General features: G+C 40.8%; 1 long non-coding RNA gene across 2 annotated transcripts in view; it reads left to right on the top strand.

Annotated features, from left to right (window-relative positions):
* LOC138259014 (uncharacterized) overlaps positions 1 to 12,857 on the top strand; it is a 30,616-nt gene that overhangs the window by 11,262 nt on the left and 6,497 nt on the right. The gene's annotated exons all lie outside the window — the stretch shown is intronic.

The raw sequence follows: 12,857 nt of genomic DNA, 5'->3' as shown, positions 1-12,857 counted from the left end.
AGCAGGTAAAAGAGGAAAGCTCCTACTAGAAGAGTGTAGAGATAATGGCTCCTTTATTGTAAATGACAGGTTAGATAAGGATATTCCACCCCATTATATTTACAGTTGTGAAAAGAGCAGTTCAGTTATAAATTATATATTCACTTCATTTCATAAATTTAGATTATTAGCGGACCTAGAGAAACTAAGATACTCTGTAGATTGACTATAAAATAATATCTTTTAAAATAGACATAGCTCCAGAGAATCCCTTGACCTGGAATTTGAAGGGAGATAAGGTGCAGTTTAGTGCAGCTAATGGTAGGGGTGCATTGGAATGCCTCGAATAAAACTAAAGTAAGCCCTAAAACATGCTTTAAAAGATAAAACAAAGCAGGAAATAATTTCACTTTCAAAGTTGAACAAGACTTGTTGAGGTTTGTGGCAAAAAGCCAAGTGCCACGAGGTTCCACTCTGGTAAATATAAGATCCCTTGCAGACCTACGTAGAGAGTTTAGTCTGAACAAATTGTTCAATAAGTTACAAACGCAGCAATTCCTACCTTTTTCGAAGGAGAGAAGGAAAATGATTAATCTTTCAAGAAGATGGACATGCTGAAAAGCCACTATAAAAAAAATAACAGGCTGATAAAACCTGGATAGCAGTCCGGAGTAAGTCTATATTGTCCATCCAAGTCCAAGAGTAAGGATAATATTTATTGACTTAGAGCCTCCGGCCCCAGGGGACCCGAACAAATTCCTATTAAAATCATAAATTTGGAAGAAGATCTGTGGTCAGGTTATTTTGCTGCCCTATTCAAATATTGCTGTTCAACTGGAGCAGTCCTCACTTCATGGAATGGTAGTATTCTTCCATTACACAAGAAATGTTCAACTTGTCAGCTAGGTAATTACACGCAAATAACGTTGCTTGCATCTAAAAAGAAAATATTCACCAAGAGCGGTTTGAATCATCTTCAAAGCTACACGAAGGTTAACCAAGCACACTGTGGGAGCAGGCTGGTTTTAAACTGAATATTTCTCCCCCCGATAACATTACATGGTTCTATGTACAGAAGGTGCATGTGTAAAGGAGTTTATTTTTTAATGCCTGTTACCGAAACTAACAAATCACATGGAAAAAAATGCATGCTTCACCACAAGATAAATGTGGGCATCCTACCATGTATATAATGCTGGTTCTATGCACATGGGTATTATTATCGAGTGTTTTTTCCAGCCAGTAAAACATTACCAACCCTCCTCTTTCTGACTTAAAAACCTTTGACTACTGTGAACCCCAAACATCCTTATCTTTCCCCTCCTTTTAGCCATATCACCTAGCTAACAGGCACATACAACCTCTACTTATAAAAACAACTTACTACTTCCCCTTTAAGTTCAATACAAAAATCAAAAGCACAAACCCAATACAGCTAATGCACATAGAAAGAAATGACTAATCTACTAACTGTTAACCTCTAATATTGGGGTCCGGAGTAGCGTGCTACTTGCCGCAAAGCACTTCAATGCTTCGTCATGTGTAGTAAGCACTATATAAGTTCAATTTAAAATAAATAACTGTTATGCAGGTGATGTTGGAGAAATATGTTGTTGCAGGGTATGTCTGTTTTTCTTCGCCTACATGCCCCCCCCCCCCCCCCCCCCTTTTTTTTCTCCTTCCCGCTGCCATGTTCAACTTCATGGACAGATCTACTTTGTGGCGAAGGCCCTGAGATTTAAAAATGGTAGATCCTCTATTTAAAATTATAATAGCACTGTATTGCTTTATCGAGTTTCATGTTCTACTTGGAGGTGATTGCGGGCTAGCCACAAAAATCTTGACAAATAATGGTCTAAAACAATGATACTTACCTCCCTTATTATTTATTGTCACTGTATATATATGATCTACCTGTTGCTCTGAAAGAAATTGGAGGGGATGCTCCAAAGTTAGGCCATCACAATATAACCTTGCTGTTATGCTCCGACCATATTGGGATCTTACTCCTAACGGTCTAAACAAAGGATTGGATTGCCTACAAATTTGAGCTGATAGGCATTACTTGGAAATTAAGGGGCATAGAAAGACCAGGAAATACAAATGCTTTTTAGATTATGTGTGTTATTTGTTTGCCCTTTACTGCACTTTAACAGTTTTCTTTTCTTGAAATCACTGTCTGTGAAATATGGGGTTCACATGACATAAAGAGCTTTAATTCTGTCTGTTGACCGGAGGCGAGGATTATGCTCTACATTTTTTTATTTTCATCCTCCAGCTCTTCAAAGAACAATAATCTAAATTATCTTTCTCATCACACCCCAGGAAATGAAATGTAACAGAGTTTGACCAATGAACAGTCTCTTCTCTCCTGATAAGGCTCTTCATCACAAGGCATTTCCTCTTCTTCCTTTTCTTTTTTTTTTTTTTTTTAATGCTCCGGCACAGATCAGATTAGTGTTCTTTTCATAACCTTTTTATTGCAAGTTTATGGTATTAATTCTGAGTATTTACGTTTTGCCTTGTGCGGTTTTGCTGTTCGGGCCAATGGAACATGTACCAGTGCTCCTTTCACGGTGGACAAACTCCACAGAGTGCTGTGGTGGGTCGGGCCCACTAGAGGGCGCTTGAGCACCCAGACGTGCAATAAACATCTTGTTGCTCCACAGGTGGCAGATTTGAATGCGTAGGGTCGTTCTTCCTGCGCCTGCCTTGCAGATCCTTTCCTGACTCTCAGCCCCGTTACTCCTGGAAGCCAGTATGCTTTGTGGGGGTCTGCAGACATCCATCAATAAAACAGGTCTGTAATCTGTATTGTTCCTTGCTATACTCTCACATTGTGCTATTTTAGGCCACTTAAGGGCTAGGCCCAGGCGTTTTTCTGACCCTTCTCAGCTCATAGGGTGCTTGGCCCCAGGGTACACCCCATCTGAGTGTTCTTAAGCGTGCCCACACTAAAAAAGCATTTCTCGCCAGACCTTGCCTAGATGGGAAGGCGGCACTGCTGCTGGACCCGGCAAAAGATGAGGGCCCCTTCTTGTGCAGACAGTGAGGTTGGCGATTCACATGATGACTCTGATAATGACGCGGACCTGTCCAACCCAATGCACCCATCCCCTGACTGCACCACGCCCCCACATGATGACCCAGAGGATCTCTGATATGCAGGACTTCATTTATCTCATTCAGCCAAATTGTCCCTGTCCATCAAGGTCACCAAGCACTTGGAGGATCGTCTCCAGAAGCTCCTCGAGAAGGAGGTGCGGATGCGGCTTTAAGCGGAATGCCCACATCCTTGCTGGCAGGTAAAGTTGCCATCACGCCAGAGATCGACAGCAGGATGGCAACCTTCTGAGCCTAGTATATCTGCGATCCCAAGAAGGGGATTGACTGGTCCTCAAGGTCTGACCAGGACAAACTCCTAGATGTCATTGGACCTCTGACTAAAATCTTGGATCTTGCTGAGGAAGCAAAGTCATCTGACAACCCTGTCCCTCCAGATATCCTCTCAGGCTGGGTGCGGCAGGCCATAATCTTTTTTGGGGAACACGATCCACGCTCTCCATGGAAATGCAGCACTCTTCGCTTAACAAAGTGGACCCCACCTGGGGGTGTGTGGCTGCTGTAGAAGCAGGTGCGGTATCCCAAGGGGGGTTGTTAGGTGAACCATTCATAAAGGAATTGGGAAAGTTAGTTTCCACATTTACATCATTGGAGACTTTTCACCTGCAAATTTGTCTCCAAATAGGTCGTGGCAAGGGGTGCTTGACCGGCTTCTTCTCCACTCAAGCCCCTTCCCAAGGTCAAGGCTTCCGTAAGTCCTATAGGTAGGACCAGTCCAGATCTGGGAAATTCCCCCCATAACAGGTGAGAGTTTGCCTTTCTTCCTGACTAAAAGTGGGGGGTCAGCCAGCAAGGTTCCGTTGCAGTGAGTAGAAGATAACCCCAGACAAGTGGGTCCGTCAGATGGTCCAAGGGTTCCATATTGAGTTTTACGGCTCCCCAATTTTACAAATTCACCAACCTGCCTTTTAGGCTTTCGTCAGCCTCTTGGTGTTTCACCAAGGTGCTCAAACTCGGATCAAATTACTTTGGGCCTAGGGCTGTCGCCTTATCATCTATTTTGATTATCTTCTACTCCTGAATCAGTGCCCCAACAGGTTAGGAGACCAGCTGCAGGTGACAGTTCATCTTCTGAAAGGGCTGGGGGTCATCATCAAGGGGAAGAAGTCCCTCCTGACTTTCCAAACAAACAGCCTTTCTAGATTTTGTCACAAACTCTACATAAAAAACCTTGAGCCTGCCTTCCTGGGAGATCGCAAAGATCCGCAGAGAGTTGAGACTCATGCTCTCCAAGCAGATGATGTCCCTTCAACAGATTGCCCAGGTGGTGGGCCTACTCTCCTCCTCCATTCGAGCTGTCTTTCCGAGCCTGTTACATTACAGGGCCCTGCAGAGGCTTCAACGTTTCATCTCTGCGGGGGTCTGCAATATTCAAACAAGTTCCTCTTATGGAGGAAGTCAGGGAGGAGATGCAATGGTGACAGCACATACGGAGACATGGAATGGCAGGGCCATTTTTGGCCTCAATATGGGTATCATCATAGAGTCCGATGCCAGCAAATCCGGTTGAGGATTACATTTACTTACAATTCAATTTTGTAAGTTTGCGATGTTTTTGCGTAAAAAAATGAGGCAAATGCAGCGCTAAAAAAGTATAAATATGGGCCCAAATGTATAGTTTCTTGTTTGACAGAAGAATGGTTTATTAATGTTCAGTTAAAGTCATAGCATCACAGCATAAATAGCAAGTATAAATATAATAAAACCAATATTTCATAAATGAGGGAAATGACACAATTGTAATCCCTTTGTGGGGCCTTAAGCTCCCAATCAGCCGACATAGTACCTATACTTTAGTCTAACAAGACCTTAGTCATGGGAACTGCAAGGCCACAAACAGTTAAGTTTTTGCCTTACGCTGGCCCTTAATCACGGAATCCACATAGCAACACACAGTTTGAAAGTAGTAGCAGGTGAACGTGCTTTCTAGGTTTGTTTGACAGTATTGTACTTAATTAAATGATGGAAGTTTGGACACTTTTCTTTAGTGCCTAGCCTCAATATAAAACCATATTGAATATCGGAGATGATAATGTTCTCATTGACTCAGTATACCAGTTTCTCCATTACAACACTGCCCCTACTTTCACAACTGAATCAAGACATGAAATGGAGTGATAGTGACTTAGGTCACTCTTGTTACTCTTCTTGAAGACCGTCACAGTTGATTGAGACTATTAGCAAGGAAATCGAGTGCATGTGGTTGTAGTTAAAACATTAGTCATAAATGGAGCTCATATATCTGCTTTGTATATAGGACAATAGGCACTTAGTCAGGCACTGGGCCTTCACCTTTGGACTATTGGTAATGACATCAATTACCTTTTGTATGATGAAGACAATTAGTGGAGAATATAGAGAGGCGAAACAACATTCTGTGACTGACTTAATATGGGATAATAATATTTTTCTAAAATGGGCTATTTAGTCATAGGCCTGTACTGACACCCCGAGGCGAGGCGAGGCAAAGTATTCTTACCAAACAACAAAAATCTCTACCTTCCAAAAGGCTAAAGAAGTCTTTACCTTCCAAAAGGCTGCTCTATCCTTCGAGGTGCTTGCTTTGTGTAATTTATCCTAGATCTCTATCGTAAAAGCTGATTTCCTGAGCAACAGAGTTTGTTTCATAAACAGTTCTACAACCTCCTTCCACAGCCTTGTCACTGGTTATATGTTTTAAAGCAAACAATAGATTACAGTGAGCCAGCGAGCAAGAAGAATGAAACCATTTCTTCCTTTAGGCTCTTGATGAGCTGTCGGCAAACAAAAGTATGATAGTGTCTAAAATATCTCCTTGTTAAGCATCAGTAAACCTTCCAAAAAGTCCTTTGAGTTGAGTGATGTCTACCTCACCCTAAGACCATTTTCTTTTACAGATGTTACTCTCTGATATGTGTAAGCAGAATTCGTTTTTCTCATCTTGAGGGCAAATTAGACCAAACATGGGTAGGGATCACTAAAACTATTCTCTATTATAGTAAAATCGGTCACCACATTATTAGATCCATAGTCAAAAATACAAAATCAGTAATTTTGCAGGACTAATTTGCTTTAAACTTGGGGATGTATAAGGCGTATCTTCAATTATGAGCTAAAATGTTTATTATATTGAACATTGATATCACATTGTCTTATGGGTTCTGCCAGTTTCTTCCTTTCAACCACACTAGCAGAAAACTCTAGTACATTTCCCCCCCCCCGTCTCTCTCTGCCTTTTCAAAGTCTGTACCCAGTTTTGTCTCTTCCATGTCCTTTTCTTCCCAGTATTCATGTTGCCATATGTTGCTATCCGTTTTTGTGTGCAATATCATGTTTAGCAGAGTTTACCCATTTCTTTGCCTCTCATTTGTTAGATTTTCCTCAGTTTCTTCGTAGTGTCCTTCTGGATCTCTTCAGTGTTTTTCCACAATATCCTCCTGCATCCCCCATTTTCAATGTCTCTCCATGTCCACATATTCCGGTATATCTATTGCCCCCCTCCCCATTGATTTGTGTGACTCCACAGTGTTGCTGTCTGCCTCTTCAGAGATCCCTTTCCTCCACATGTAGTCCTGTGTTTCCTTCCTTGTGGCCTCCTGTTTTCACTTGCATTGTCTGTTTCTGCTGGTTTCCTTGTCCGTTTCTTTGTACCACTGTTTCTCTATAGGGCACATGTGGGAATGCCAGTGAGTGCTGTTGTCAGTGGGACGAGGTGCATTGCAAATAAATTTACAGTGTAGGTAAAGTGATACAACATGCAGGACATATCTTCTTGGTAGAGGAGGCCAAGGTTGTTCCACTCTAAAAGGGATCCAAATCCAGTTCAAACATTGGCACGTACTGTTGCCCTTTTACACTTGACACTTTTACAGGTATGGCTGTTTATTAACTCATGAGAGAAAGTTATTTATATTGTAGAAAATGTAAGAACAAATACTGCAGCACATACTATGACTATGCATTATCCGTGTTAATAATGTTAAGTGCAGCATGAAGATAAAAACAAAAATAATATTGCCATACCTACATGAATGGGTATGTTAGGTCTATTTTGGTTTAAGTCGAGGATGAAGTGCTTTGAAGTACAGTAATACTTTGTAAATTTAGGGCTTTGTTTCTTTTTTATTTTAAATAACAATGTGTGACATTAGTGAAGAATGGATAAAATAATTGGTAAGAAATTGGTTGAAATAAACAAAGAAGGTTAAACCACACTTCTACAATGAAAAAGCTAATTTTGATTACATGGCAGACCTCCAGTGTATTTCAGATTATTTGAAGTGCATAATCACTGGTGACCAGAGTACCCTAGTATCCCTTCAGATGTGCCTAAGGCAGATGTGTTGCAAGGAATTAGTTGCCATTCCACTGTCGATCATTGATTTCTTTAGTTTGCAGGAAAGGTTGGGGATCCTTACTGGTTGTGTTGCCAATTGTTGGGAATGGTCTTTGATAAAGATAAGGCTGCACTCTTGATTTTGGGGATTCCCAACAGCCATTGGAACGATTCCCCCTTACTTAGGAGCAGCATCTACAGGGATAGATTTCACTGAACTGTAGAAGCATACCCTATATAAATCCCCTGCAGTGCTGATTGAGAAACACACAGTCCTAAAAAGTAATCTGGTCCGTGGACGCTCAATAAACACTCCTTCTTTCTTTGTTACTTCTGTTCATCCTCCTTTGTTTATGAAAATTAAGACCTCTTGTATTGGTATTTATAAAACACATTTCATACTCCTTGCAGTGCTTAAAAGGTTTTGTGGATTGTTCAGTAACTAGCTATCTAACAATCCGATTTTTATTGTATTCCTGAGTGTCCCTCGTAAATGTGGTTGGATGGGTGTTTATAATTTGTATGGTGTGGGGGAAAATGAATTGCAGAGCGGGATGTTGGGAGGCAGAGTAAAACGGTTATGTAAGGCTTCACAGTACATAAGCATGAGTATTAGGGAGAGTGTAAGAAGAGCTAAACATCTGTGTACTTAGCATCCCTGCTTAAAGATTTCTTTGTAAATAAAGCTCGACGTTGATCATGTCCATAGTAAAAGCACAAACGCATATGTGTGGCAGTAGCTAATTTATGGATTTCTCTCCAATGGGGAAGAGGGAAGACAGAAGAATTACCACTGCATCTTATCGGAGGATTTGCATTAAGTCACCCAGGCAGTGCCTAGACGGCCCAGGAGGATTAACAGGCACCTCAGTTGAGGGTCTCTGGGATCACCAATCAGTAATGGAAGCCCAAAGCAAGGAGATTCACAGACAGCAAAAAGACTGTGTTGTGTCAACCAAGGCAGTGGATGCACAACCCACAGACCTTATAGTGAAAAGTCTAAGGGGTCCATCCAGAAAGTGGTAAAAGCAAACATGACTGTTTTTGACTCTTGGAAATCCTGTAAAAAGAAGCTGTTTGGATTAATCGGAAAGGGAAGCATGGTGGGATAGGTTTTCAGGAAGGTGAGGGGCACATAAGGCAGGGTTCTGGATAAATACTCTTTCAAGACCGCAAAAGGGTAGATGTGACTGGAATCTGTTAACCTGCACACTTTCCCTGGGTACTCTGGAAGGGTTGGAAGAATGTGTGCTTTGTGTCAACCACCTAAGAGATGGGCGGGCTTCTTTGAGGAGTGCAAGTAATGCGAGGTGAAAACAATTTGGGGTGGGTTTCCAAGTCCTGTATGCTAGGAGGGAGGAGTATTCAAAGTCCTGTAACTGACCGGAACCTAAAAAGCAAAAGAAAGAGACTGCAAATACTCTTGCTAACAAACAAATGTATATCCTCTAACACACACAGTCTATTCGGCAATAGTAAATATTAGGAGTGGGATTCCATTTCTGCTTTACTTATAACCACTAGTTATCACCCAGTGCAACAGTGAGCAGTTGGAGCGTACTCTGGGTGCAGTTAGCACTTTACAAGCTGTTAGTCTCCATTCCACCAGCACAATGTCAGTTGAAGAAAAAGGAAAGACTACTTTTGTATTGTGTCACCCTTCATTACTATCGAAATGTTTATGCCCTACCAGGTTTGGGCTCTAAAAGTCTTTCTGGTGCATTGTATTTTCCCTTTAGCTGTATGTGACCAAGCTTGTGCTGTTCCTTTTCTCATTTTATAGAACCTTTTGCAAAGTTACCAAGGTTGATATATGTAGATGCCAATCTGATTTTGAAACTGAGGAGGATGTCGGCAATTCAAGTGAATACTATTTTTTCCATTTTTAAGAAGATCCCAGGGGTGTTCAGTTTCAGCTTCTTTCTCAGCACTGTTTTTACCAATGTAGTGTACACTGCAAATCAATCCTTGATGAGGTTGAATATGGAAGAGGCTAACCATCAGAAATCCCTAAGGAGGATGAACAGAAGTAACAAAGAAAGAAGGAGTGTTTATTGAGCGTCCACGGACCAGATTACGTTTTAGGAGTGTGTGTTTCTCATTCAGCACTGCAGTGGATTTATATAGGGTATGCTTCTACAGTTCAGTAAAACTGTGGTTGGTAGACTCATTGATCTAAATTACAGAAGCCAGAATTACTAAAAAAATATATATATTATACATTCCACAAGCCCCACTTATTCAGTTGCTTTCTTAGCTATAAGAGACAAAATGGAGTTCTGAAGCCAATTACCTACCAGAATAGAGACCCAGCTCTTGAGCGGGCAAGCACATGTTCCTTTATGTTAAAATCTGTAATGCTAAGTAAGGTGAATTTGAATGTAAATACTCCTGCTTACCCTTTCCCCCTTAAAAAAAAGACAAACAATGCAAAAATCTGTGATTGGTTTGCTAGCCAAATTAACACATCTACTTTGAATTAGTGTCATGGAATAAACCCTCTCAAAGAGAGCATTAGAGGTAGTAAGACACTGCTCACCTAATGTTTCTATATTCTGAAAGGTCTATATGCTCTCAAGGGATTATGGGGTCTGCTGTTTAAGAATATTGTATAACTAAAAAGAGAACGGTAATATGTTGCCTCCTTCACTAAATCATGTAAGCCAATGAGATTAGAGAATAGTCATCTTTGAAGTCCAAAATTTAGAAGTAAAGGTCACTGAAATCAACTGACTCTTCATCTTAAACGGTCCATTTGTAAACTGTTGTATTATCTTCTCTCAATATGTGAATAGATTCAACATACTATCAAGCAACACAGCAGAAAAAAAGTAAACCTGAAACTTGACAATAGAGAGAGGCTGGTTAATTCTTGAATTCCTTGTTAATAAAATTATTTTTCTGTCCTCTAGAATTACTCCACTCCCTTCAAAAACTGAAGTCAAAGCAGTAGTAGTGTACAATGGCATCACTCTACATGGAATGTTTCCAGTCCTCCTTTACCGAATCAAAGGCCTTCACTGTTTCGGAATCACATACAATATCCAGCTGGGACGAAAGTCTACCTCATGTTTTGGAAAAGATGAGCCATCCTGTGTCTCTCTTTTTTAAAATAAATTCTGGTTAGCCCAGTGGACTCTGCATTCACTAGAGTCTAATGGAGGTGCTCTTTCCTTTTCTGGACTGTTGTCAGAGAACCTGAAGCTGAATCGCTTGCAGGAAAAAAGTCCTTACAAGAAACAAGAAAATCCGGCTGGTTCTAAGAATCCTAGAATCATGCCTAGCTCAATCTGAAAGGATATCATTGGCCACAGAGCCACTTGTTTAGAAAGTCTTGAGCCTAGCGCTCAGCAGCTTAAAAAATAGTTGTTTACTTCTGCCCCAGGAGCCAGTCCCTTATTTTATCTTTAGATCCTAATTTAAACTGTTTAATTTACCCACTGGGGACTAAGTCATATTAGTCTTAAGTATTGCACTGATTGGATATTAAAGTTATTTAGTGTTTTTATGTCTGGGATTGTCCGAGACCCTTTCATGTTACTAAAATGTATATAACATTTATAGTGAATTCTATCCAGCCCTCTTCAATGGTTTGTTGTTATGTTATTGGGGTAGTGAGTGGGTCATCCGACTTTAGCTGTAGGTTAGCTTTACTATAACTGGGGGCATTCTGTTCTTTCACAACTAACACATCTCACACACAATAGTTCCCTTCCGTACCATGCGCTACTATGGCAGAGTGTATTTAGAAACCACCGTACCATGCACTACTATGGCAAAGAGTGTATTTAAAAAACAAAAATGTGTTTGCTCTTAGTTTTTCTAAATATATACATAATAATGCATTTTTATTTTTTGCAAAAACTATGAAAAAACAAGATTGGCAAGAATAAAGCTGGTAATCAATGCAGGCCTGTGGTTTAGCGAGTGGTTGTGTAATTTATTGTGGTGTTCTTGGTTTCTAACTACTTACTACCTACTACCTCATGGAGTAAGGCTTTGCACATCATCCTTGTGTAAAAACAAAACAACAAAAAAATCATGAACACAAAGGTGGTAACTTGGCCATCCAGGTGCAAGAATCTGAATTTATCTTTGCATTCTCATAGAGGTTAGCTAAAATCTAGTGGGGTGAAAGCCCTGCCACTTCCCCCTTCTCCCATGTGAGCATTGTTGTCCTCCCACCTACAAACACCCCACATTAAGGTATAAATGTTTTTTAGTTTGCGAGTGCGCAATGCCCTGCTTGAGGGGGCTCAGAAATGCACCAGGCCAGGACCAGACTGTGGAGGAAAGTTAAAGATCTAGTATTGCGCGGATGGCTGGAAGCTACACAGAGTTAAAGTATCCTGCAGCTGTTAGCAGATTCCACAACCATCAGCACCCAAAAGTGACATAGAAAGGCATGCAGGATCCCCTACAGAACCTATAGAGCTGTAGGCTTGTTTTGAAGCAGCTAAAAACCTGGGGTCATGAGTGGAACAAAGGACTCTGCCAAAGGCCTTATAGCTACGTCTCCCCAGATACTACAGATACAGCTGATGACATAATAAGTCAGCAAGCCCCTGGAGCGAGAGGTTGGTGTCTGTTGTGGAGGCTCCCGCCCTCACACCGCCCCAGTCTTGACTGTTTTATGAATGCAAGGCTGCCCCCCTCCCTCTTTCGTTAGGCCTGGTAGGGTCATCGCCACTGCTATGCTTTAGTCCTGCGGGTTCGGGATACCACACATTCTGCAACCAGAGGTAAAGGAAAATGGGAAACCCATGACTTTTAGAGCAAGAGTCTCCTAATTTTTGAGAGCTATTTATGTTCCATGAAAATCCACCTGAGCTAAAGATATAATAGTAACCACATCGGACAAGATTATATTAGTGGCCACCATATGCAAGGTTACCAATAGTGATTATGCTTGGTTGTCAACCGTAATGTTAAAAAAATGCTTTGTCATTGTGGAATTCCTCTGCAACTGTATTAAATGCATAGGTAGTAAATGTAAAATACCCCCACATGGGTAGTAAACTAACAAAACCACTGAAAGTCAGCAGTTATAGTTATCACAAGTAACTGTAACTCGTGCGCTAAGATCACTAGAACTCAAACCCTCGCCAAGCTTTGCCAATTATTTCACATGACTTCTTTCATGATATGTACTATAACCTCCTATATAACATCACTGACATCATTGATAACAACATTGCAGGGCATGAGATAACTATAACGGTGAATTTATATTTGACCCAACTGTAACGCCCCTTTAACCTTTGTTTTTTTCAGTGTGTGTATATATGTGTGTGTATATATAACTATTTGTTTGATGCTTTTGAATTTCTATCAATGCTTTGCTAAAAGGTTTATTTTTCTTATACTTGCCTATTTCAGGGAGAGGAGAGTTAATTAGCAATTTAAAAAATAAAGTGTATCAGTGTTTTAAAATTTAACA

The sequence above is a fragment of the Pleurodeles waltl genome, chromosome 9 (assembly GCF_031143425.1).
Source record: "Pleurodeles waltl isolate 20211129_DDA chromosome 9, aPleWal1.hap1.20221129, whole genome shotgun sequence".
Lineage (NCBI taxonomy): Eukaryota > Metazoa > Chordata > Amphibia > Caudata > Salamandridae > Pleurodeles > Pleurodeles waltl.
The sequence above is the reverse complement of the archived record's forward strand: the minus strand, read 5'-3'. Positions and strand labels throughout refer to the sequence as shown.